This window comes from Notamacropus eugenii, chromosome 4 (genome assembly GCF_028372415.1).
Source record: "Notamacropus eugenii isolate mMacEug1 chromosome 4, mMacEug1.pri_v2, whole genome shotgun sequence".
Taxonomy (NCBI): domain Eukaryota; kingdom Metazoa; phylum Chordata; class Mammalia; order Diprotodontia; family Macropodidae; genus Notamacropus; species Notamacropus eugenii.
This window is the reverse complement of record NC_092875.1, coordinates 356,843,437-356,866,849: the sequence shown is the minus strand read 5'-3', so window position 1 is coordinate 356,866,849 and position 23,413 is coordinate 356,843,437. Positions and strand designations below refer to the sequence as shown.

At 37.1% G+C, this 23,413-nt stretch overlaps 1 long non-coding RNA gene across 5 annotated transcripts in view; it reads right to left on the bottom strand.

Moving 5' to 3' along the window:
- Positions 1-3,744: 3,744 nt before the first annotated feature.
- The window catches only part of LOC140501602 (uncharacterized), a 283,831-nt gene continuing 264,162 nt past the window's right edge, over positions 3,745-23,413 (bottom strand). For all 5 annotated transcript variants that reach the window (XR_011966260.1, XR_011966261.1, XR_011966259.1 and 2 more), the window contains one exon: positions 3,745-4,121. This is a non-coding gene — a long non-coding RNA (uncharacterized lncRNA). The remainder of the gene's footprint in view (positions 4,122-23,413) is intronic.

Genomic DNA, 23,413 nt, shown 5'->3' with positions numbered 1-23,413 from the left:
TCCCTTATTTTTATTCTGTGTATCTCCATTTCAGGTATTTCTTGTAAAGAACATATTGGTGGATTCTAGTTTTTATTCCATTCTGCTATCACCTTCCATTTTATTACTAAATTCATCCCAACCGCATTCAGTTATGTAATAACTGTGTGTTTCCTTCCATTCTACTTTTCCCTGTTTATCTTTCTGTCTTTCTCTTTCTACCCTGTCCTTCCTCAAAAGTCTATTTTGCTTTTCATCATTGCCTCCTATAAGAATTCTTGTTAAACCTGCAGCCAGTTCACATTTTTTGATGCTTTGCATGCATCTGTTTTGACTTTGTTGTCTTCTGAGTTCATGTCTTTATCTTCCCTGTGAGGGAAACTGGTCAAGTTCATTTTTTGTTGTTTGCTCATCTTTTCAGTCTATTTCTTGATTTTAAGCTTTGTATTAAATTTGGGCTCTACTGACATGGTGAAGGAGACTTTGTCCCAAGTTTTAGACTTCGTTTGTTGCTGCTTTCAGAGCTAGCTCTGGGGATTTGTAAGTTTTAGTGCTTCCAAGATGGCGTGATCTAAAGAGAAGTATGGTCACTGCTCTCCTGACCTGTACTCTGGTCTTTACCCAGGAAAAGACCTTGTTCCACTATACAGGACTCTCACTGGCCCTGGGACTGTGACCAGGTCCCCCATTCCCTTATAGTTGCAATTACTGGTGTCCCCTTTGTTTTGGAAAGGAGATTAGAGTCCCTACTTTGATATGAGAAACTACAAGCACTCTCATCCATCCTGAAACTGTGACCAGGCCTCCTGTTTCCCTGTGGAAGCAAGTGCTATTGCTCCTTTTGACCCTGGGACTATGACCCAGAACTGTGTATGAGAAATGCAACAGGGTGCTGAACCCAGCTCCAGTAATGTGTCCCTTGCAATTTCCTTCTTACCATTTGTCTAATAACCCCTCTTTTCTCATCATTGGGCTGAGAGCTCAAAAAGTTACTGCTATCCCTAATGAAGCCACCTTTCTGGCTTGCTGCTGGCTCCATGTCACCTGTGCTACAGGTCCATGCTTTGTTCCAGGCTTGACCACCACCCTGGTAACTCTGACCTTTCCTTTCAGCCTCCTAAATTGCCTTGGACTAGGAAATCCTCATTGTTGTTGCTGTTGTTTTGAGATTACAGAATTTGGTTTGAGGCATTATTTTAGATTTGTTTGCAGCAAGGAGGAACTCAGCTAAATGCTTCTTTACTCTGCCATCTTGGTTCTGCCTTCTACATCACATTGTACATCTACATTGATTAGAGAAAAGCACATTAAAACAACTCTGAGGTACAAATTCATAGTCTGTCAGATTGACTAAGATGACAGAAAAGGAGAATGACAAATTCCAGAGGGAATGTGGGAAAATAACTGCACTAATACTCTATTGGTAGAGTTCTGAACTAGTCCACCATTCTAAAAAGCAATTTGCAGTCATGTCCCCCAAAATTTATTAGACTGTTCCTATCTAGCAACACTGTTGCTAGATCTATACCCCAAAGAGATTGAAGAAAAAGGGAGAGAACAAATATGTAAAGATATAGTTATAGATATAAATATATCAGCTCTTGCCGTGGTGGCAAAAAAATTGGAAACTGAAGGGATGTCCATCAATTAGGGAACAGCTGAACATTTTGTAACATATAAAAGAGATGGAATACTATGTGTTATAATAAATGATGAAGGGTTTGGTTTTTGAAACACCAGGGAAGACTTATATGAACTTATAGCCAGCTCTACTATATGAAAAGTTGGGTTGCAAAAATGTTCTGGATCTTTGATTCAAAACCAACTTGTCTTTTGAGAGGGCCAATGCCTTCACTGGCACTCAATTCTGGTGTAGACTTTGGAATGTATGATACAAAATGTTGACACCAAGTCAGAGAGTGTTGCAGAGAAAGCTTTGGTTAGAATAATTATTCAGTATTATCTTAATGATCAAGAAATTCCAGGGAGGGCTTCAAAATTAATGATATTCTTAAAACTGATTCTCCCTTTCCTTTCCTCCCTCTCATCAGTCTCTCTCTCTCTCTCTCTCTCTCTCTCTCTCTCTCTCTTTTCCTGCCCTCCCTCCTTCACTTCCTCCCTCCTTACCGCCTCCCCCTTCCACACCCTTTCCCTATTCCCCTCTCTCTTTCTGTCCTTCACTACTTCATTTGTCTGCCTCTCTTCATTCTTTCTCTCTGTTGACTTGGGGAATAAGCATCAGCTCTGTTCTTTTCATCTCTTCTCTGGTGGACATGTGGTAGTACTGTGTGGGTCTAGACAAGAATTGTAACCTTTTTCTACTCCCTTTTCCATGAAAGTGTGTGTTCTGTACCTTTAACATTTCTGTTTATAGAAGTGACATTTGTGATATACTTTCTGTGTTTATATTGAGCTAGAAATTTCTCTTAACATCTGTATTCTTTCCAGTTCTTATAACATATTTCTCCCCCTTCCCCATAATTATATCTTGTGGGATTCAGCCCCCCAAGCATCCTAAATCTCACTACCAAAAATATCCAATGATACTGATTAGAAAAGGGAAAAGAAAAGAAAAGAAAAGGGAAAAGTTCTATACCCAAACCCCTTCTCAGAAAATCCTGACTTCAACAGTATTGTCTATCCCATTTATCCTTATTTCTCAAAGATCACAATTATCAATTTTTTTCAGATCTTGTAAAGCAATTCCTCTGAGTCAGATTGTTTAAACTTCTCGAGGACAGTGAGATGCTTTCTTTCTATCTTCTTACTCATAATGGAGACCATTTTTTTTAGGCTTATAAAGGTAAAGATTTGTCTCATTGGTAAAGCAAAAGACATGTTTTAACATTCTGCCTTTTTTCATTTGTCTACTTTATCTTCCCATACATATCAAGCATCCTAGTCATTCCTTGGCCTTCTTCACCCCCAAAGTAGCTTAAAACAAAACCCTCTTCATCATCTTTAAAATTGTTCTCAAATCTCAGTTTACATTCCGTTTTACTCTTTCTGACACTTCAGGGCTATGATATTCCTTTGCACTTCTCCAGTTTCTTCTACATGCCCTTTGAAATTCCATGTGGTTCAGGGAACTCCCTGTTTAACTGAACTGATCTCTCCCTTATTGTGTCTGATGAGGTTTAAAGTCTTCTGATAATGAAAAAGTATATAACAAAAGAGCTGCCTGGTGGTTTCCACTGAGATGCTATTTTCAAAACCTATCTATCCTGACAAGATAAGGAATAATATTCAACTCCCTAATCCACACAAATGATTCTGTGGTGAAAATACAGGTCTTCTCGTATGTGTGATACAGAATAAGAAAATTGAAATATACTTGGGTGGGGATTTGATGTCTTGTTGCTTAAGATGAAACTGATCCTGAACCCAATTAATTTTTATAGAGTTGACACTGGATTTGTTTCTCTGATAATAAATTTAAATTATGTATTACACGGTTCTGGGAAGAAAAATATATTTGCTATGTCAGTAATACACAGTCTTGTTATTTGCAAGACAGCCTCTTGGGGTCGAATGGTAATAGGATCCTACAATCCAAACTCCATAGTATAATTGCATTACACAATTGCAGCGGATATTCAGTAGATTAAAATGAAGTAATGCATTAGCAGGGATATTAAATCATGATGAAGGTTTTATTTTGCCTAGAACTCATATGATTTTTAAATATACAGAAGCCAAATCAGAGACCACAAAAACACAAATAGACCCAAAACAACTCTGGGGAAATGAAGAAAAAATAAAAAGCCCTCTTAATTTTTTTTATTTTAAATTCATACCTGATCAAATTTCTTTTTGATGGTTTCTATAAATGAATATATACATTGAATGTATGCTTCCCAATAGACAGGCATTAAGGTGTAGCTTAGTCTAATGTGAACCATATGTAGAAATGGGGTAGAAGAGGGTAACAAGGGAGATAGAACATAACCATGATTAGTCATCAAGTGATCTGTCCATATATCACTGTTGCAAGTTCACACTGAAGACAAACATACAATATTCACATTAATGCTAATTTACATGACTTGCATTATAATGGGTTCTAGATGGTTTTTGTTATTTTCTTCACCAAATATGTATTTCCAGCCCTTCCACATTGAGAGTTCACATTCAGCTTTTTCCTAGAAGACAAAGAGGAAAAACAACATTATTCGCCGAATCAATTGAGAAAATCCTTTTTGTGAGAAAAATGTGTTTTTGGAAAAACTCATCTTCAAAATTATGTAGAAAACTAAATGTCACTTTTGATGACAGCGAATTTCTTGCAGGAAGAAGGGAAGGTAGCAGAGTCTAGCCAAAACCTAATGGGAGGCCAAGGGTTAAGTTGTTAGCAACTGAGGCTACAGTCAAGATGTTGAAAAATCCCTACACCAATTGCTAGTGCAAACCAGCATCATCCTGGTGTCCATGAGTCAGGAAGTCATGTTGAGTAGCAGGTGATCTGAGGTAAGTAAAACACTACTTTCACTTGGGTGGATGGGATGGGGAAAGGAGTCAGGAAGACTCAGACACTTACTGGCTGAATCCTACCTCAGACATTTACTAGTTATGTGACTCTAGGTAAGTCATTTAACTTTTGTCTGCCTCACTTTATTCATCTATAAAATGTGGACAATATAGCACCTACTTCCCAGGGTTGTGAAGATCAAATGAGACAACCCATGTAAAGTGTGTGCGCTAGCTATGATTATTCAAGGGAGTAGACACTTGGCAAAATCCTTTCTTAGAAGGAACATTGGACTAGTAACCTGAAGACTTAGTTATTTCACTAACTTAGAAGGTGACCTCATGCAAGTCATTTCACAGCTCTGAGTCTGTGACCCTCTGTCTCCTTTACTGAAAAATGGGGACTTGAGAAAAATTCCAAACTATTAATAGTCTTACTGTTAGTGGAGCTATGAATTAGAAAAGTCATTCTGTAAAGCAAATTGAAACTAGGCTCAAAAAACAACCAAGCAGTACATACCCTTTAGCTCAACAGTACCAGCACTTGGTCTCTATCTCAAAAAGATAAAAAGATTTTTAAAAAGTAGATAAAAGAGATTTTTAAAAATAGGAAAGGACCTTTATATAGAAAAATATTAATAGCAGCTCTTTTTATAATTGCAAAGTACTGTAAATGATATCTATCAATTGGGAAAGAGCTGCACAAATTATCATCTATCAATAAACACATTCATTCCTAGGGTGCCACAGCATACTAGGTGTGTAACGCTGGACACACTTTTCCTCAGTTTTCTCATCTGCAAAATGAGATGGGGAAGGAAATGACAAATCCCTCCAGTATCTTTGCTATGGAAACCCCATGTGGGATCACAAAGAGTTGAACATGACAGAAGTGACTAAACAACAACAGTAAATGTACCCAGCACTGTGCTAAACACCAAGAATACAAAAAGAGGCAAAAGACAGTCTCTGCCCTCCAAGAGTTGACAAATATACTTGCAGAGACAGCAAATATGTACAAACAAGTCATTTGCAGGATGAATGGTAAATAATTAACAGAAGGAAGGCACTAGAATTAATAGGGGTTGGGAAGGGTTTCCTATACTTGGCATCTTAGTTGAGGCTTAAAGGAAGCCATAGAAACTTATGCACAGAGATGAAAAGGGAGGACACATGAAAGTAATGGAAACTGTTTTATTGTACAAAATTATAAAAGGGCATTAGAGGGCAATTAAGGGAGATATATGAACTAAAGCAGATTGAGCAGAAATAGAACAATTTGGACAATAACAACATTGCAAAGACAAATAACTCTAACCCTATGACCCCTCAGTTCTTTCCCATGCCATTATCCTTAGAGTAGCCATGCTCTCTTCTCTTCCTCAACTTGACTTCTTGATGGATCATTTTAAATCTCTTGTTGTTCAGTCATTTTTCAATCATGTCCAACTCTTTGTGACCTCATTTGGGGTTTTCTTGGTAAAGCTACTAGAGTGATTTTCCATTTCCTTCTCCAGCTCATTTTGCAGATGAGAAAGCTGAGGTACACAGGGTTAAGTGACTTGCCCAGCATCACACAGCTAGTAAGCATCTGAAACCAGATTTGCACTCATGAAAATTCGTCTTCCTGACTCAAGGCCAAGCATTTTATCTGCTATGCTACTTAACTGCCCCATTTTTGTATGTTTATCATATCACCTGTTTTGCCCTGCTAAATCTCAGCCTTGGATCACTCCCATCATTCCCTGCCTTCTCTCATACACATGTACCACTAACCAAAAGTGGAGAAAATCATCAAACTGCATGACTGGGGTCATTACAGATTTATGTCACATAGCCTCATATTATACAACCTTAACTGTGTTCTCATGGTAAAAAGGCAGTCATTTTGTACCTCCATAATTAACTCACTATCCTACATATCACAATGACTCTTCCAAACCTTTTCATCCTTCCTCAAAACTCCCATAACTACCCTCCCCACACAATCTCAGTCAAGAACCTTGCATGACATTTCACTGAGAAATGTGAGAACATTCATAGAGAGTTCCACCTTCTCCCTTCCTCTTCATCTCTTGTGATCCACATGCCTTCTACCATTCTCTCTTGAACTCCATCCCATGTAGTAAAGTGGCCCTTCTCCTTATCAAAGCAAATCATTCTACAATCTTTTCTAGCAGATTACTCTCTCTCTCATCCCCACTTTGTCATTTATCTTACATCTCTCTGTTTATTTGCTGTTTCACTTGAAGTGCAGCAAATGAAACCAAAAAGGTCAGACAGAGGAAGGAAGGAAACCAAGAGGGAGAAGTATGATGAAAACTCGGAAAGGGGAGAATATCCAGGAGGAGATGGGGATCAATAAATTCACATATTACAAAAAAACTGAAGGATGAGGACTGATAAAATTCAGTTTGTGAAAGATCTTGATTTTGTTTTGTTTGTGAGGTAGCAGGGAGCCATTACAAGTTTTTGAACAGCAGAACAACAAGAGATGTACAATGTTTTAGTCACTTTAAATTTACACTAGTATATAGGAGTTAGTAGAGGAGAAGTATTTGGAAGTGGGGACATTGGGTAATGGGGCATTGAATTAGAATGGAAGCAGAAAAATAGAGAGACAAGCATAGGGAAATGAATACTGATCCTGTAAATAAATGTGTCTTTGGTATCAGACTAAATACAGAAGATAAGGAAAAATTAGCATCTATCTCCTCACTCACACTGAATGCAATCAAAGCCAAAGCCAAAGGGAAAGGTAGGTGGCCTGTATCACTTGCTTCAAACCAGCTGTTTGTAGCCAAAGTCAAAGAGAAAGAACAGAGGCCATGATTGTTCAACTTAGTCCCCCCTCCCTAATCAGTTCAGAAGAGAAGAGGAGAGAAACTACCATTGGCCAGGCTTTCTGGCTACTCCATTCCAGGCTAAGGTTAAATAACTCTACTTGGCCCCTAGCAGCACTTTACTTTCATCTCTGCCCCTGTGCTCAGACATTAGTGGGACAACAATGCCAGCAACGACAGATTCAAGAGAAATTCAGGAAAAATAACAAGTTGAGGGGCAGGTTAAAATTTACCAGTCATCCTTAGTCAGGAGATTTAAAAAATACTCAATAAAGAACTCCTTAATACTGTACAATGAAGAAACATTCTGGGTTAAGAGAAGGCCTGGAGAAAACTCTAAAAGAATTGAATAACTTAGCCATAATTAAAAGTAGAATAGAAAAAAATAATGAATTAGTTCCAAGGAGTCTGGCTGTGAATGGATGAACTACTTAAAGAAATGAATGAAGCGATAATTGAAGAGATAAAGAGTTAAATTGGAGATTGTGAAGTAAAGCTTGAGAGAAGGGCTTTGAATAGAAACTGGGCAGGAAAAACCAAATTACTGGACACCCTGAAAAACAGAATAGAGGAAAAAAACATCCAAAATTCAATGTCATAATAATACATAATAGAGAAAATTTGGAAGAACAAGTGAGCTAATAGGCAAACAAGGCTAATCTAAAAAACAGGGTGAGTGGAAAGAAATTAAGACTCATTGGTTTAATGTCACATGAAAATCCATTCTCAATATTTAAAAGAGATGAAAGATTTTCAAAATGATAATTATGAAAAACTATATAAAACATGTTATAATTCACTAATAGTGAAAAAAATATCAATTAAAGCAACTCACACCATGAAAATTGGCAATAAAAGAAAAAAAAGGTTCATGTCGGGGGTGGAAGACTATGGAAAGATAGGCAAGTTAACGGTGGAATTGTAAAGTGACCAAATCATTTTGAATTGTAATTGAGAATTATACAAGAAAAGTGATTAAAATGTTTCTGATCCAGCAATTCAACTACTAGGTACATACTGGTGATGGGGATGAGGAGGAAAAAGAGAGGAGGGGGAGAGGGAGAAGGAGAGAGACCCACTTAATTATCTAAGTCTGGACTGGGCATTTGGTGGGGAAGAAATATGATGAGTCTCTTCCAACTTCAGATAAATAATAACAGTGTAATGGTCATTATATTACCTTTCTCCCCCTTCCTTTCACAAAGAGGGAAGATGAGCAAAAGAGAAGAAATATAATCAATAATGTAGATTGAGTGAACTCACCTTTCAAAGCAAAGAGGGTAGCAGAATGGACCAGATCACTAAAAATCAATCATTTATTATTTATAAGAAAGATTTAAAACATAGATTTGTAAAGTTGAAAGGTTTGAGTAAAATTTATTATGGATCAGCAAGTTCAAAAGAAAAAAAAAACATAGAAGTGTTCATTTTTATCTCAACAAGGCAAAAATAGACACAGTTAAGACATAAGTGAGAGAACTACATTCTCTTTAAAAATGCTACTTATGCTTTCTTAACATTCATCAGACCCCCATTACAAAAACTAAACAAAACAAAAACCAACAAAAAAATCTAATGGAAAGAATTCAGGGAAACCTACTTTAGTAACAACTACCTCCATTTTTCAGAATAAGAAAATTAGGAACCAAGATGTCAAGGGATCTATCAATAGATAGGTCCCTTGTATCAATATATAATGCATCAATAGATACGTTAATATGTGTATATAAACATTTATATGTGTATACACAGAGAGAGAGAGAGAGAGAGAGAGAGAGAGAGAGAGAGATGTGGATAGAGATAGAAATAGAAATATGCATATTTATATACACACATATTCTGGATGAGAAAGGAACTGGTTGGTTGGTTGTTGTCCTTCATCTTCAAAGAGGACCAAAATGACATCACCATGATAAAATGAAATTTCAGTGTGTCTGACCATGTCTGATCAGACCAATACGAACTTGGAATGCTCTACCACACAGGTTGGGCACAGATAGCCCGTGTGAATTTTTGAGGTGGATATCCCAAATTTGATCATCCTGCATTTACTTTGTGCTGTCTCAATTCTGCTTTGCTCAAAGAGCACAGAGCTCTTCCTGATGTGGGCATGCCATGCTGAGCAATACTGTGCCAGTGTAGCAATCTCCCATGTTATATAGTGTAATCCAAAGTTCTTGAGAGGGACTTTAAGAGTGTCCTTGTATAGCTTCTTTTGGCCACCATGTGATCTCCTGCCCCATGCAAGTTCTCCATAAAATAGTCTTTTTGGCATGTACATTTTGCATTTGAACAACACAGCCAGCCCGCTGGAATCATGCTCTCTGAAGCATAGTTTGAATATTTGGCTGTTAAGCTGGAGCAAGGACTTCAGTGTCTAGTGCCTTATCCTGTCAGGTGATCCTCAGCATCTTCCTAAGACAGTTCAAATGGAAATCATTCAGTTTCCTAGCATGGCACTGGTAGACGGTCCATGTTTCACAAGCATAGAAAAATGAGGTCAGCACAAGGGCTCTGTATACCTTCAGTTTGGTAGTCATCCTAATACCTTTTTCTCTCTCAAACTTTTCTTTGAAGCCTCCCAAACACTCAGCTAGCTCTGGCAATGCATGCATCAACCTCATTGTCAATGTGTACATCCCTGGAAAGTACACTACCAAGGTAAGTGAACTTATCCACAGCATTCAAAACTTCTCCATTTGTTATAACTGATGATTCCATGTATGGATGGCATGGTAGTGACTGATGGAGCACCTGTGTTTTCTTAGTGTTAATTATTAGGCCAAAATTAGGACAGGCAGCAAAGAATTGATCAATACTTTGTTGAATCTCAGCTTCAGAGGCTGCAGTGAGTACCCAGTCATCTGCAAACAGAAAATCATGCACCAACACTCCCTCCACTTTGGTCTTGTCTTGTAGTCTTTTCAATTTAAAGAACTTACCATCAGTATGGTAATTGACCTTGATGCTGTGTTCATCCTCATTGAAAGCATTTGTCAATATGGCTGAAAACATCATGCTAAAAAGCATGGGAGCAAGCACATACCCTGTTTCACTCAATTGGTTACTGGGAAGTCACAAGAGCATTGTCCATTATCCAGAACCCAGGCAAGCATGCTATCATGAGACTGACATAGAACATCGATGAACTTCTCCGGGCAATCAAATTTTGACATAATTTTCCATAAGCCCTCATGACTAACAGTGTCAAAGGCCTTGGTCAGATCTACAAATATTGTGTACAGATCTCTGTTCTGCTACTGGCATTTCTCCTGAGGTAGTCTGGCAGCAAATACCATATTGACTGTTCCTTGGGCCTTTCTGAAGCCACACTGGCTCTTGGGTATATGACCATCTTCCAGGTGAAGGATTAGCCTAGTAAGGAGGACTCTAGCAAGAATTTTGCCAGCAATGACAAAGAGAGAGATCCCCCTGTAATTGTCACAGGACAATCTATTCCCTTTACCTTTATAGAAATGGACAGTGGAGGCATCCTTGAACTCCTAGGGGATAACTTCCTCTTGCCATATAACCTGGAAAATTTCAGTCAGCTTTTGTATGAGCAATGGTCCCCCTACCTTGTAAATCTCAGCTGGAATAGAATCATCACCAGGTACTTTGCCACATGAAAGGAGTCTAATGGATCTCAAAACCTCCTTTTCAGTTGAAAGTTCAACTAAAGAGGGATTGACTTCAACCTGAAGTGAACTGTCAATGACCTCAGCATTGATTGATGATAGTCTGCTGAGAATACTATGAAAGTGTTCAGCCCATCTCTTTAGGATCATGTCCTTATCACTAATCAACATGGCTCCATCAGCACTGAGTAGTTGTGATGCATCATAGGTTTCTTGTCCATAAAGAGCTTTCAAGGAATCATAAAAGCACTTTGGATTGTGACTATCAACATAAAACTGAATTTTATCAGTCATCTTACTGAGACAAGAATCCTGCATCTCTCTATGCTTTACTTGTACTTTGCTTTTGATGGAATTAAATGCTGCCTTCTTAGAGGTGGATGAACTATCCTGCTGGTAAATCCTGTGGAGTTCTCGTTTTTCATTTAGCAGCTTCTGAATTTCCACATCATTTTCATCAAACCAGTCTTGGTGTTTATGAGTGTTCTGACTCAGGTGAGCAAATGCAGTGCTGTACATCAAATCTCTGAAAGCTGCCCACTCCATTTCTGCTCCACTGTTGCCAACTGTGTGTTGGCTCAACTTTCCCTCCAAGTTAGCAACAAACTGTTCATGTTCAGAGAAGAACTCTAATTGGTTTACATTAATTCTTTTGGTAGTCATTTTGCCTTGAAAGCAGCACTTTTGATGAATGTGAATATTCAGCTTGGAAAGGATGTCTATGATCAGTCCAGCACTCTGCACCACACATTGCCTATGTCACTCTCACATCTTGTCTGTCTATTCTCCTTACAATAACATAGTCTATTAGATGCCAATGTTTGCTGCAAGGGTGCATCCATGAAGTTTTATTGCATTTAGGCAAACGGAAGACAGTGTTGGTAATGGGAAGATCATGGGATGTACAAGTCTTCAGCAGTAAATGACCAAAGCTGTTGCTGTTTCCAGCTCCATTCCTCCCTAGGACTCTGTCAAGTTTGGTAGTCTGAGCCTGTTCTAGCATTAAAGTCACCCAGAATTATAAGCTTGTCCTCTTTTGGCACATTGATGATAAGGATCTGTAGGTTTTCATAAATTTTTGTTTTTACTTCATCAGGTTTTGTCATAGTGGGAGCATAGGCAATGATGATGGTGGCATGGTGTTTTTTCTGTGAGTGGCAGTCACATTGTCATGAACCTGTCATTCACTCCTTTTGGCAGGAATACCAGCTTGCTGATTAGACTGGCTTTGACTGCAAAACCCATGCCAGCTTTATGGCGCTCCCCATCACTGTGCCCATTACAGAAAAAGGTGTATCCAGCTCCAACTTCAGTAAGCTGACCTTCATTTGCCAACCTTGTTTCACTCAGGGCTGCTATTTGGATGTGATACCTGTTGAGTTCTCTTGCAACAAGAGCAGTTCTTTCGGGTCTACTGGATTTTGTGTTGTCTGTTAGAATGCATGCATTCTATGTGCCAATGGTGAGTGGAAATATCTTTGTTTTCATACATTTTGTACATTTTTTTGTGTTTCAACCATGTAGTGGGATTCCCCACCTGCCATGGTAATCAGGCCAGAGTTGGGTAAGCAGACAATGTTTAGGGCACCTTTTCTAGCCCCCTTCCTCACACCAGTAGGCAAGCATTGCGATCCTTAAAAGGCTGCTCAAACACCCAGGGGGCTGCCAAGTCCTATTGCTGCTTCCAGTGAGAAACAGCCCTATGGCCTGGGCCACCTGTGTGCAGGGTTATGATTATAGCTCCCAGTGTATCCACACCTGTTGCTTCATCACTTGCCTGTTGCCACAGGACTTTGAGGCATAATAGTGAAATGGTATGGGTGATGTCTTTTGATTTGTGGGTAAATTGGATTTAAGTGAGGCAGAGTTTCACGAAGTCATCAGCCTCATTCTCTCCTCCAGAGTCATCATAGTTCAGTGGCAGGACGGAGTCAAGACAGCTGCTGATGGCTCAGGATGCAGTGGATGATCTTGGCATTTTCAATGTCTAACCAAGGTCTAAGCACTCCACATGACTTACCTTTTCTGCCTTCATGGCCATTGGAAAAAATTGTTCTTATTCACCTATTCCACCAGAGGAAGTCTTCACATGCTTGAGGTAGACACCCCCCTAACTCACCAATGGGTTGGAGAACCTTGGTTACCCTCAACCTGGTTTGGCCCATCTGCCAAAACAGTTTACCAGGGTGTAGCCGCTGTGCATGTTGCAGATTTTTGGAGACACAGGTGAGAGGTGGAACAGGTGGACACCAAAGTTGGAAAGAGCCCTGAAAAGGGCTCCGCAGTCATCACAGCAAAGGTACTGGTCCTCCCTAAACACACCCTACACCCCTGAGAAAGTAACTAGAGAACATGACAAAGAACAAATATTTGTTGAAGGAACTAGAGATGGTTTAACATAAAAAAGAGAAAGTGTAGGGATAAATATGAAATCTTTCAGGTATTTGAAGGGTTGTTATGTGGAAAGACTAGTGTTTTCTTGTTGCTATGTTATTTTGTGCCAAAATTGTTTTTAAAAAGCAATGGATAAAACAATGGTTAAAGGTGCAAGGGTGTCAAATTCTAACTCAACAGTAAAAAAAATATAATCAACCTTTAGTGCTATAAAGAAGTGGAATGGGTTGTTATGATATGGGAGGTTTTCAAGGGGAATCACATATTGAAGGTTTTGAAAGGGGGATTCCAGTTTATATATCAGACTAAATGGCCTCTGAGAACGCTGTCAGCTGTGAAATTCTATAAATCATAATGATAAATCATAAATATAAATCATAGTTCTGTGCAATTTGCCCTCCTAAGTGTAACTTTACACTTCTGTGGCCTGTTTTTGCCATTTCTGTATCCTGAGACTCCCACAATTTAGTCACTTCATGTCACACTTGTGCTTTATCATGATTTAGACTTCAGCAGCCAACTGCTTTAAATTTGTAATAATTGCTAGATATGTGTCATCCAAAAAATTTTTGTTATAGAGACGAAGAATATACTGAGCTCCTAGGGCCAAGAAGGGATTTAAGTTCATTGTGTGTTCTCTTATTCTTCAACTTTTCCCCTGCCTCTCTTTATGATTGATTTAGTTAAGGGTATTTGCATTCACTTACCCATGTACAATTTAAATCTTTGAACCTGCAAACATTTGCCTTCTACATTTAAGAAGTTGAAGGTAACTGTTATGCTTGCTGAAAAATACTGGTTTAAAATGTTGGTGATTTGCACATTTTACAATTACTTTTTAGATTTTTAAAATGAAATTGGATTTTTGTAATGTAATTATATTGCTTTTTACGAAACTTTACAGACAAAATTCATTTCTGGCCTCCAACCAAGTATAAGAAAGTTTCAGCTAAAATACTAATTGTTTGGGAACAATAAGCAACAGCTATTAAAGGCAAAAATGTTATCAAATTTAATTATCATATTGCTAGGACAGTTCAGTAGAACACTCAAGGTGTTATAATAGAATTTTGCTCTGATTAGGAAAATACTTATAGTTCTGGAAAACTATTTTTTACTGTTGCCTTTATTGCACATTGAACATTGTACCTTCAGACATTTTTCCTGCATCTGTACAGTTTTGTCACAATCATAGTATAAAACTAATTTAAGCCACAATATAGTTAGAACATTAATTATAATTTATAAGCTTAGGGAGATCATCAAAGTGGAAACTTTTTTTGAGAGAGAGCTATTTTCTTCCCATGGCCACCTCATGCCTTTTTAGCATTTAATGACATTAGACATTTTTTCAAAATCATTTAGGGCTTCAACAAACAGCAATTCTCATGGGAAATCCTGCTTTACTGAGTCTACAACAAAGGAAGTCCCCCTTCCAAGGCATCTAACATCAAATATGCATGTCCAGCTGAAGGCCCAAACCGCGAAGCTCAATGGATATCTAGCACAAGTTACAATACCACTGGGGCTAAAGGTTATATCAAAGACCTTTTCCTAATTGGGCAATAAGAACACAAATAAAGCAACTTTTTGTTTTATTTTCTAATAAACGGTGATGCTGAGTGTTAAAGTGAACATGTAAATTTTGTTCCAGTAATTTCAAGGTTTTATTGATTTTTCCCCCTGAAATAATTCTTATTTATAGGGCATTCCCTTCACATCACAAGCAGGAAAGCATTGTCTTAACTTTTGAATCATTCTAGCATTAAAGCAGGCTTCTTCTTCTAAGGGAAACTGTTTATAAATGGAAGAAAAAAATCTCTAAACCAAAACTATATCCAGATTTTCCCTAAAATCCAAGATATTAAGAATGAAGGACAGTGACTGGCAAATTCTCAGCATGTAAAGTAAAGAAGTCATCCCAGTGAACCATGATACAAACCCACTCTGCTGTCATGACCATCTGTTTTTATGAGACAAGATGTGATTAGGAGATTGCTAATGAGATGTGGAAACTTTCACTTATGGATCACAAGTTCAGTTTAGAAATTCCAGTACACACTGAAGTTTGGTGTCATTATCATTAACCTCCACTGTAGACCAAGAGTTAGTTAACTGCTTCAGAGAACACAGAATTAAATAAATGCAGTTGCAGCTTATAGAATCTAAATTTGACGCACAGATAATATATTTCTCTGCTTCACTTAGAAGGTATCCAGTGTGGTTCACATTGTTTTGTCCCAAAATCTTTTGAGGTTTTTTGACTACACACACACACACACACACACACACACACACACACACACACACACACACACACACACACACACATCTGACTTAAAAAAATGAAGTTTAATGCTAATTCCTTAAAAAACAAACAAAAAAACCTAGTTATTTTAAGACTGGTTGCTAGATTATTGGAGGGAGACAAGGAATATTATGGTACAAACACACCTCCTTTTGATAATGCTGTCCCACACTAATCACAGGTAAACCAACTGATGTCCTATCTACCAGCATCCTAGATGTCTACATGGCTTATTCCTGGGCAGTATTCTGTTCTCCTGTATGTTATCCTTTGGTGATGGCAGCTCTCATGGGTTCAATAATCACCTCCATACAGATGGATGTCAAATTTATACATTTAGTCCTAGTCTCTCTCCTAAACTCCAGTCACATATAAATATCTACCTATTAACTGTCCATGTGGATCATGGACAAAAGCCTGATAGGACAGTTGAATAAATTTTGAAGGACTTAGTAGAACAGTCTCCTATACATATGGTTTTCAAAGTGTTCTGGTAGTTCTGCTTTGGCTGCTCCAGCTTTCAGTGGTGATTAGCTAAGCACTTTTATGCTACATTGGCAGACTTTAGGGGTGGCTGCCAGGTCAGCCTCTAATTTTTCCAAATAATTATTGGCCACCATGATTAATCTGATTACTGGGAGCTGAAAATAAGCAGGAATCAAATCTGAAGTTAGCAAGAAGATTGTGTTGTTGGTGATTATGTCAGAACTCCACAATGCGGCCTATTAAATTCCAATACACCTGGTAGAAAGAGGAGGAGCAATAGTGGTTCTATTTCAAGTCAGATTGAGGGTGGAAAATGCTGGATTTGGAGTACAGAGAACAGAATAGTACAGAAATATTTGAACTGTAATGCTTGGTCTAAGAGAGGTTCAAGGAAACTCTCTGAATCTGGAAGACCCCAAGCATGAGTTCTTTTGTGCTTTTGTTTTGTGCTTTTGTTTTGTGCTTGAGTTACGGACCCCTTTGGCAGTTTAGTGAAGCCTATGGACCACTTCTCAGAATACTGTTTTTAAATGCACAAAATAATATACTTAAAATCACAAAGGAAAGCAATTATATTGAAAAATAATTATACATCTATCTACACACACACATATATACAAATATATGTATATATATGTATACATATGCATGTTTATAGACCCCCACGTAAAGGATTATTTTCTTAGAAGAATATTCTAGCTGCCTTCATGAAAGAGAAAGGGCATAGATTTTATCACAGAGAAGAAAGTGAATTATTTTTCTGAAGGTGTCAATTGCTACCACCATGATATTCTGGTCCGATAATGGTGATAGGCCTGTGATAAAGACCATCAAGAGAGAGAATTAGAGTATGTAAAAGCTAGCAAAAGTCAATTGCCTTCTTAGCCCCAGTCTTTATTTAACACACATATCTGTATTTTTGTATCATCTGTACTCTCATAATAGAAAATGGCATGATGGGTCCAATCACCAAAAGTTTCACCTGCAGAGTTTTAATGCCTCAAATTCCCAACCCATTTCATGATGCAATTGCTACGTGCTTTTCAACTTATCATCTAAGGCAAGAGGAGGGACAAGATACCTCTGTTTTATAGAAGTTTGCATAAGATAAAATTTTCACTTCCCTAGAAATGGAAATTCAGTTGGCATTTGGAGTATTAAGTTGAAAGTCAGAGAACCTTAGATAAGTGAGGTAGATTCTAGATATGATCATTGTGGAAGAGAGCTAAGTTGTAAATCAATTTTTTCTAAACACCAAAAGACCCCTGAAGAGGAATTTTGTAAATGAAATTTCTTTAGCAAACAATTCATTTAGAGAACAATTCTAAACATTCATAAAAGAGTCCCTTCAGAGGAAAAAACACAAATATTTGGTGAGAATGGGAGCAGATCCATCTAGCATTTAAATTTAAATATATATCAAAAAATACTGCTATAATACCATGCATTCAATCACCTCTCCCAGCCTACATGGATTCCTTGGCAATAATGGTTGTGGTACTGATTGGTGACAAAAGGAAATATGTTGCTTTTCCAGAATCTGGGCTTAAAGATGTTGCTTAATCTTTTTGATTCTTCCCAGTCTCCATCACTTAGATCATAACCTATGATTCCAATAGGTCCTCTTCTAGATCTAGTCAAACAGCCGTTCCTTACTTGTGACAACCAAAACCCAACATGGGCATGTTTTGTAGTGAAATTTGTTCACTTATTTTGTTCCTTTCTTTTGGTTTTGGGTGAATGATTTGGCACATTGCTACAGTGAGACCACAGAAGATGGTTCGATTCATTTCATTCTACCCCCAAAAGGAAGAGGAGTAGGAATTCATGGGGAGGCATATGCCAGATCAATAGACTGAAAATGGCCCAATAATTAGTGCTGATCCAAAATGGAATGGACTCTCTTGAGGGATAGTGATCTGTGAAGGTATTTAAGCCGAGCCTAGATGACCCCTTGTCAGAGATATTATAGATGGATTTTGAAATTTGAGTAATGGATTGAATAACCTTAAATGTCCCTCCTATCACTGCAATTCTTTGATTCTGCAATATTTTGATTGGTCACTAAGGCAAAAAAACAAATTATCACCCTCTAGTCAACTTCCTGAGAGTGGGCTTTTCTATAATTAGAGGAGCTGGTCATAGAACAGCAGAAATATACAGTCTATTTTAGGGATCATGTTTTATTTCTCATCACCTATATTGAAGTTTTACTTTCACAAAACTATCTTGCAAGTATGCACCTGCTTTGATAGCTTATTAAAAAGAGGTATGTAGGAGGCAAGGAAGATGACCTTGATATACTATCAAGTATATCAATGATGTACTACCTTTGAAGTCCTGAGCTTGTAAAACAAGAAACCTATCATGTCGTCTAGCAGTTCTAATACTTTCAAATGTTAACTGAGATTCAACACATTGTATGCATTAGCCACAAAGATTAGCTATCCATCCTACCTAATGGTCTCAGAAGCTCAGTAAATGGCCTTAAATTTGAGATGATTACCAACTTCCCTTCCTGGAATGTGTCTAAGAGATGAAGCATGAATAGTCTGGAAAGCAGACAGAATTATGTATTCTGGTTGGTAAGGCAAGATGGGCAAAATATGAACTGCTTCTTACTTTCTAGACTTTCAGTGGTAGCAAAATTAGAGTATTTTCACTATTCATGAGAAATATCAAGGAAAATAATAAAGAATTTCCTGTTAGAGATTGATTGATAAATAGTGCCCTGAGTTGAATATTCAAGAAAATTTTCAAAATTTCCTCTGAAAGTCTAAAACCAGGTAGATGGACCTAGAAATGAGCGTGAACTCAAAGGCTTTACACACTTAGTCTCCATCCATGTCTATTCACTGAAATCTTTTTTTCATGTGAAAGTAGAAAGATCTGACTCCCAATATTTAATGTGTAATTTCCATTTGATTAGAACCTGAGATATTGATATTTTTGCTAGTTTATTTGGAAGAGAGAGGGAGAGGATGAGAGAGATTTGATCACCTTCAAGATATTCATTATTTTCTGTAGTTTGGTTCTTTTAAAATGAATAGTCATTGTTCCACTTGGAGACCATTTCATGCAGTATCTGTACTGTATTTCCATAAGCACCTGGCACTTAACTAGTGGAGTAAGTTACAATGGACACTTCTATCCCCAAGGAACTTAAAAAAGTCTCATTAGTGTGCATAGGACTTTATGGTCTTTGAAAGTAGAATTTGTTAGGGAAGAATGAAATTACTCTTATTTCTTAAAATAAAGGCTGGTGAACTTAGGTGAATTACAAGAATAATCTTGGTCTTAGAGAACAGGCGATAAAACTTGATAAAGAAAATGGGGTAGTGAAAATTAAAGTCATCTCTCATGAGCCAACATGAGCTGGCTCCAGCATACCCCTGAGGGGCACATTCAATGATAAGGTATGAGGTAAAACTGGAAATTTACTACTGTATTTTTAAATATCAATATAATTTTTGTTACAACAAGAATGTAGCTTTACAATATTTCAGGAAGACCAAGAAATTTAAATCCAGACTGTGGGCCCAACTAGACTGTAAGCTATGTGGAGACATAGACACGTACTATAGCTTACATAAACTTTGTATCTTTTCCAGTGTCTCTCACATCTATGAGGCTCTTAAGACAGTTTAATGTTATGATAGTGGGACGACCTTTAATATAACAGGATATTGACTTAGTTTCAACTCTTAGCCTGGATGCCATGAGCTATATGCAGGAAAAGAGGTAGAACAGATTTAATTGAGCTATGATAAAGTGCTTGGACATTGAAATGTATCTATAAGAAGTTGAAAAACTGTCTAATGTCCTGATGAATCACTTTGAAAATATCCATATAATAGATATATTTGGCACTGGCCCTGTTCATTGAAAACTCTGCCTACAAAGAGTAACCAGAAACATCACAGACTGAAACAATTATGATACTGGTTATAAAATAAAGTTCTGAGTGATGTTCAGCATAATGTCACTAGAGAAAACACTAAAAATAGAATTTCTTTTCCTATAAATCTTCCTAAAACAAGCCTTGTGTTGGAAACAAAATATATTATTTTTATGGAAGAAAAAAATAAGAATTTCTGGTGGACTTTTTCTCCCAACCAGTCATATTTCCAAAAATCAATATTTGGACATTAACTGCATAACTGGTGACAGAGGTGAGAAAAACGTTTTCATTCTGGAGTGACATTTCCTGCTTATTCACATATTAGTTACCCTACCTGTTCAAAGTGTAGATTAACTAACAACAACCAAAAGGAAATGGGGCAATTTAAAGAAAACTTCATCATGGTTTACCATCAAAGTTTGATTCCCTGATGACCTATTTTGATATAATTACTGGCAGAATGACTAATTCATATATATGTAAAAGAAGCCCCTAAATTATAGCCCTATATGCAGTAGAATGCAACCTCCTTGCAGGTAGGGGTCACAAATTTATAAGATTTTTTTTTAATTTCTTAAATTATAAGTGTATTTTTAAAGATGTTCACAGTTTCATATACAATTCCCTTTTATTTTTCTTTGTATATTAGAATTGTCTTGTTCATTAAGTTCATAATGAGCTAGATGGTGCAGTGGAAAGTGCACTGCATCTAAAGTCAGAAAAAATCATCTTCCTGAGTTCAAATCTGGCCTTACCCACTTACTAGCTGTGTGACCTTGGGCAAGGCACTTAATCCCTTGTTTGCCTCAGTTTCCTCATCTATAAAATGAGCTACAGAAGGAAGTGGCAAACCACTCCAGTATCTTTGCCAAGAAAACTCCAAATGTAGTCAAGATGAGTCAGACACAACTGAAATAATTGAACACTAATCATAATAAGAAAGATATTTTTAAAGGAAAGGGGGGCATATGAATTATGAGTGACTTCTGTGGTGAACATCTGACCCAGATGTGATGAACACCTGACTCTGACCTTGCTATTCAACTAGCTTCTGGGAGTCAGAGCAAAGGTCAAGATAATAGTAGAAGAGGGTTGAGGAAGCCGGGTATCAAGTGTCCAGTTAGACCATAAAGGTCAGACAACAAGGAGAGAACACTGGAGCAAGCTGGGGGCTCAGTGATGTTTAGAGTAAGTATATGGTTAGTAATACAAGCCACATATTGGACCTCTGGGAAAATGACATTAGCAAAAGATTCAAACTAAGTCCAAGAGCCTAAGTAGCCATTTTTTATTTTAATTTCTAAAATTCTGAACTTAACAAACCCTCCAAATGAGTACTTAAATGTGTGTATATAAACACACAAGTAGGACACCAAGAGAGTCATACATGAAGTCTTAAATATCATACATATGCATATATTTGTATATACAAATATATGTGTGTGTGTATATATATATATATATATATAGAAACATATCTGAAAAGAAAACTAGGAAAACTGAAAATTCATTTTCAGAAACTGGTTATAGAGCAATATTTTATATCATATGCAAAGATACGCTCAAAATGGATAACTATATGGATAGCATTAATGGTTACCACATAAACTAATTAGAGGAGTAAATGAAGAAGTTGTTTTTCAGATCTATAGGTAGAAGAACACTTTATGAACAAATAAGAGATAAAGACAATAAGATGGAAAAGTTTCATTACATAAAGTTACAAGGTTTTGGATAAGCAAAACCAAAGCAGATAAAATTTTTAAAAGAAACCACTAACTGGGGGTGGGAGGGAGGAATCTTTACAATAAGTTTCATAGCTAAAGTTATTTCCAAGATATATAAGGAACTGATTCAAATTTATAATAATAGGAGATATTTCCCAATTGAGAAATGGACAAAGGATATGAACAGGTAGTTTTTAGAGAGAAAAAACCCAAGCTATCAATAGCTTCTAAGTTACTGAGGTGTTTAAGTTGTTCTGTCAATGTGCATCAGGGCACTGTTATATTTAGCATTTCTTTCATGGGTACGTATAAACTGACCCACACCTGATTCATGTTACACATTAGGTACTTTTTAATTGCATCTTCTGGACTCTGGCTTTGAGGAGACCTAGACATGAATCAAACCTCTAACCATTAAATAATGTGTTCCTGGTTGGGTGATGGTATGTAGGTATAGTAACCCCAAAAGTGTGAAAAAAGAAATCTTCACCCCACTCATTAAAAGCTAGGTTGCTCAGTTCTAAGCTTTGCTGAACCACATACCTGGCTCCAGAGCAGGGGGTCCCCTTATAGAGAGGAAATGGATGCAGTAACCACTGGACTTTGGGACCAATAACTTTTTTAATATTATATAAAGATGTTAGGATCATGCATTTACAGCTGGAAGGGACCTCAAAAGTCATTTAGTTCAGTCCTCTCATTTTACAGGTCGGAAAACCAAGGCCAAGAGAAGTTAGGTGAATTCATGGAGATCACAGATAGGATGAAAGCTACCATTTGAAGCCAGATATAGAATCACAAGTCACAGAATCAAAAAGGATAGAAGGGACTTTAGAAATTATGTGGTCTGGGATAAAAAGCCTTACCCAAGGTGTTTGCAGCTAGTTAGTGAATTAGGAATTAGGAAGCAAGTCTTCTAACTTTCAATCATCTGCTATTTGAAAAGTTTGGAAATGTCTATTTATAACTATTGAAAGGAATGAATACTTTTCTGACTAAAATTACCGCTTACATAATATTCCAAGTAGGACATGTGAATATAATCTCTTTTTGAACACAAAATTATAAAATGAAGTTACAGGAAATCGAGAGGAAACGCCACACCCAAAATGGTTACTGAAATTTTATCCCAAGAGATTCTAGAGAAATACAGAAAATTCCTTTAAAATGTATCATTTAGTTTTGTAAAAATATATAATATCTCCATCAGAAATGAATAAGCAACTGTGGTTAGAGATGTGAAAATGTAACTTCATTGTTTGCCACAACTTTAGGAGGCAAATGTTTTATTCAGTTATTAATATTGTTCTTTTTACTTTGTTTGGGGAAGCCAATTTTTGAAAAGAATAAGCAGAGATTACATTTAGGTGGTTAAAACAGCCTAAATAAAATTTGGAAACATTTTAAATTAACAAAAAAAATTTTTTTTATTTCCAGTGGGGGTGGGGAGAAATATTTTTATTCAAAGAAGTTAAAAGCACTACATCTTATTTCCTAAAATAATAAAAAACATCGATAATCATAAATTAATAATTCCATCTTGTGGAATTTTTCAGTGTTGCTGGTAAAGATTTTTTAAATGTCTTTCACACAATAGGGTCTTAACAAATGCTTTTTGAATTGAAAGTAATTTGTTGTACTTTTGCAGCTGTAGACCTACGGTATGCCTA